Source organism: Balaenoptera ricei, chromosome 13 (assembly GCF_028023285.1).
Source record: "Balaenoptera ricei isolate mBalRic1 chromosome 13, mBalRic1.hap2, whole genome shotgun sequence".
In the NCBI taxonomy this organism is placed as follows: Eukaryota; Metazoa; Chordata; class Mammalia; order Artiodactyla; family Balaenopteridae; genus Balaenoptera; species Balaenoptera ricei.
The window spans coordinates 1-4,932 of record NC_082651.1 but is presented as its reverse complement, the minus strand read 5'-3'; positions in this window follow the sequence as shown (position 1 = coordinate 4,932).

Sequence of the window (4,932 nt, the reverse complement as noted above, 5' to 3'; positions counted from 1 at the left end):
ATCCAACAAAAGTAAGGAGACATCAGCTTGTCTGGGTTTGTCCGGGCACACTCCACTCTAATTTATACCCGAGAAACCCCACAGGCCGCAAGGGCTTTTCCCTAGATACCAGGGTGGGGGACATAGAAAGGCTGCCACCCTCTGGCAGTTACCTGCAAAAGCAGCTTTAAAGCCTGTGCTAATGGTCATTTCATAGGAACAAGTACTGCAGAACTGTAAATGAAACCTGCCCTCAAAATGTCTTGAGGGAGGTAACGGACAAAACATTTCAAAATGTGACACATACTTAAAGAGAACACTTTGAAGAACTAAGGGATAATCACAGCTTGAAAAATAAAAAAGACATGCCTTAAAGCTCAATTTCAACGGATTATGTGGCACATTCGAATTCAACCACAGAGAGGTATCAGCTCACACTTGTCAGAATAACCATCAGCAAGAAAACAACAAAACAATAAATGCTGAAGGTGTTGTGGAGAAATGCATACACTCAACTTCAAGTGGGACGTAAGTTGGAAAGGGCCACGAATGAGAACAGAATGGAGGTGCCTTAAAAAGGTAAACATTGAGCTACCATATGATCCAGCAGGCCCACTCCTCGACCTATAATCTAAGAAGAGCGAATTGGAAAGACACAGACAGGCAAATCTGCATTGCACAGTATTACAATAGCCAAGATAGGGAAGTAACCAAAAAGTCCACCAACAGATGGGTGGACAAAGAAGAACTCTTCCGTGTACAGATGGAATATTCGCTAGTGAAAAAATGAAACAATGCCATTTGCAGCACCATAGATGAGTCTAGACGTAATCACGCCACCTGTAGTAAGTGAGAAAGCAAAAGACACATATCCTGTCATATCCCTTTTAAGAGTTACTTAAAAATTGATACCAATGAAGATATTTCCACAGAGAAAGGCAATCACAGAATCGTTAAAAAGCTTATGGTTCACCACATAGAAAGGGATGAGGATTGGATACATTACCACATTGGGGTTAACAGAGATATACAAACCATGTGAAATACATAACCACCAAAGACGTACGGAAGACGAGGAGAAGACTACTCAACATTGTGTCGTAACCTACATGGGAAAAGGATGGGAGGGAGAATAGATACATGTATATGTGTGAAAGAACCACATCTTGCACACCTAGAACAAACAAAGCATTGTAATCATATTTGCTGGGATAAAAAATAAAAAGTAAATTACAAATATGAACAAGAAGTAATGAGACATAAACTTAAAGGGCTTTTTCCTGGCACATTCCATTCTAATTCACAACCTAGAACACCGCTTCCATTAAGGCTCTCTGTTTCCCTAGTAACCAAATTTGTTTACGGGGAAATGCTGCCACCTAGTGGCCGTTTCCTGCAAGAACAGCTTTAAACTCACAGCTAATGGTCACTTAACATTCACAAGGACTCAGGGCTGTAAAGGACACCTGCCCTAAAAAACTGTGCAGTAGTAGGGAATGGACAATAAAATTCAAAAGAGGCAAATGTTTCAAGAAGAGAGTATGAAGAGTTTAGGTTTACTCACGCTCTTCTTTAAAACAAGGAAAATGGACAAAAGCTCAACCTCAGGGAGTGTTAGACCCATGCAATCTAATCTACAAAAAGTTTCAACTTACACCAGTCGACTCACCATCAGCAAAAAGTCTACAAACAATAAATGCTGAAGGGGATTTAGAGAACTGTGTACCCTCTACCTGCTGGTGAGACGTAAAGGCGTAACAGCCAATAATGAGAACAGAAAGGAGCTGTGTTTAAAAGTAAAAATGGAGGTACCATTCAATCCAGCAGGCGCACCATTGGACCTCTCACCTGAGAAGACAAGAATCGAGAAGACACAGGCCGCAAAAGCTGCAGTGCAGCCTTATTCACAATAGCCAAGACAGTGAAGCAATCAAAATGTCCAACAACAGGTGAGTGGATAAAGAAGAAGTGGTCCATGTACACAGTGGAATATTAGCCATGGAAAACAATGAACCATTGCTCTCTGAGGCACCACAAATGAGTCTGGAGATAATCACGAAATATGAGGTAAGTCGGAAAGCAAAAGACCTATATTCTATGATATGACTTACAGGCGTTATCTAATAACTGACACAAATGAACATATTTCCACAGAGAAAGACACTCACAGACTTAGAAAACAAACTATGCTCATCTAAAAGGAAAAGTGGGGGGAATGGATAAATTAAGATTAGTGTTACTATATGTATACAAACACATATTATATACATATCTCAAAAAGACCGACCATAGAGCAAGGGAGGTCTGCGGAACCCTCAGTAACATTTTACATGGGAAGAGGATCTGTACTTGAATAGACATATAGAATGTACAAATGAACCAGATTGTGTACACCTAGGACAGACAATATTCTAAGCTTTACCCCAATTAAGAAAATTTTTAAAACCAAGAAGAATTAATGAGACATAAACTTATGGGGTTTCTCCATGCACATGCCAATGTAATTTACAACCTAGGACACGACTTCCAGAAAGGCTCTGCTGCCCTAGTACCCAGATTGGGGAATGGAGAAATGCTGCCTGCTTGAGGCCACTTCCCAGAACAGCAGCTTTAAACCCATTGCTAAAGGTCACTAAACATTCACCAAATTGCAGTTCGGTAAATGACACCTGCTATCTAAATAAATTCTGGGGTGGAAAATCGACCAAAAAATTAAAAAGAGGGCAAACCTCCAAGAAGACAATTTCAAGAGTTATATTGTACTCCCAATTGTTTCCTTTTTTTAACAGAAAAGAAAACGGCAGAGAAAAATGATGAGTTTTACGAATTTTCAAAGACATGCAAACTCAAATTACAAAAACCTATCAGCTCACAGCAGCCAGAAGGGCCATTAGCATAAATGCTGCAAACAATAAATGCTGAAGCGACTGTGGAGAAATGCGTACCCTCGATTCTAAGGGGGACGTGGTAAGAGCCACTAATGAAAACACAAAGAAGGTGCTTTGAAAAGGGAAACTCCGTGCTACCAGTCAGTCAATCACACCCACTGCTGGGTCTATCACCTGAGAAAATGAGAATCAAAAAGTCACAGGCTGCCAATCCTGCACTCCAACAATATTTACCATAGCCAACACTTGGAAGCAATGAAAATGTCCATCAACCGAGGAATGCACAAAGTAGAAGTGGTCCACGTACACAGTGGAAATTTACTCCAATAAAAAATAAAAATTAAATTTAAAAATCCAACAAAAGTAAGGAGACATCAGCTTGTCTGGGTTTGTCCGGGCACACTCCACTCTAATTTATACCCGAGAAACCCCACAGGCCGCAAGGGCTTTTCCCTAGATACCAGGGTGGGGGACATAGAAAGGCTGCCACCCTCTGGCAGTTACCTGCAAAAGCAGCTTTAAAGCCTGTGCTAATGGTCATTTCATAGGAACAAGTACTGCAGAACTGTAAATGAAACCTGCCCTCAAAATGTCTTGAGGGAGGTAACGGACAAAACATTTCAAAATGTGACACATACTTAAAGAGAACACTTTGAAGAACTAAGGGATAATCACAGCTTGAAAAATAAAAAAGACATGCCTTAAAGCTCAATTTCAACGGATTATGTGGCACATTCGAATTCAACCACAGAGAGGTATCAGCTCACACTTGTCAGAATAACCATCAGCAAGAAAACAACAAAACAATAAATGCTGAAGGTGTTGTGGAGAAATGCATACACTCAACTTCAAGTGGGACGTAAGTTGGAAAGGGCCACGAATGAGAACAGAATGGAGGTGCCTTAAAAAGGTAAACATTGAGCTACCATATGATCCAGCAGGCCCACTCCTCGACCTATAATCTAAGAAGAGCGAATTGGAAAGACACAGACAGGCAAATCTGCATTGCACAGTATTACAATAGCCAAGATAGGGAAGTAACCAAAAAGTCCACCAACAGATGGGTGGACAAAGAAGAACTCTTCCGTGTACAGATGGAATATTCGCTAGTGAAAAAATGAAACAATGCCATTTGCAGCACCATAGATGAGTCTAGACGTAATCACGCCACCTGTAGTAAGTGAGAAAGCAAAAGACACATATCCTGTCATATCCCTTTTAAGAGTTACTTAAAAATTGATACCAATGAAGATATTTCCACAGAGAAAGGCAATCACAGAATCGTTAAAAAGCTTATGGTTCACCACATAGAAAGGGATGAGGATTGGATACATTACCACATTGGGGTTAACAGAGATATACAAACCATGTGAAATACATAACCACCAAAGACGTACGGAAGACGAGGAGAAGACTACTCAACATTGTGTCGTAACCTACATGGGAAAAGGATGGGAGGGAGAATAGATACATGTATATGTGTGAAAGAACCACATCTTGCACACCTAGAACAAACAAAGCATTGTAATCATATTTGCTGGGATAAAAAATAAAAAGTAAATTACAAATATGAACAAGAAGTAATGAGACATAAACTTAAAGGGCTTTTTCCTGGCACATTCCATTCTAATTCACAACCTAGAACACCGCTTCCATTAAGGCTCTCTGTTTCCCTAGTAACCAAATTTGTTTACGGGGAAATGCTGCCACCTAGTGGCCGTTTCCTGCAAGAACAGCTTTAAACTCACAGCTAATGGTCACTTAACATTCACAAGGACTCAGGGCTGTAAAGGACACCTGCCCTAAAAAACTGTGCAGTAGTAGGGAATGGACAATAAAATTCAAAAGAGGCAAATGTTTCAAGAAGAGAGTATGAAGAGTTTAGGTTTACTCACGCTCTTCTTTAAAACAAGGAAAATGGACAAAAGCTCAACCTCAGGGAGTGTTAGACCCATGCAATCTAATCTACAAAAAGTTTCAACTTACACCAGTCGACTCACCATCAGCAAAAAGTCTACAAACAATAAATGCTGAAGGGGATTTAGAGAACTGTGTACCCTCTACC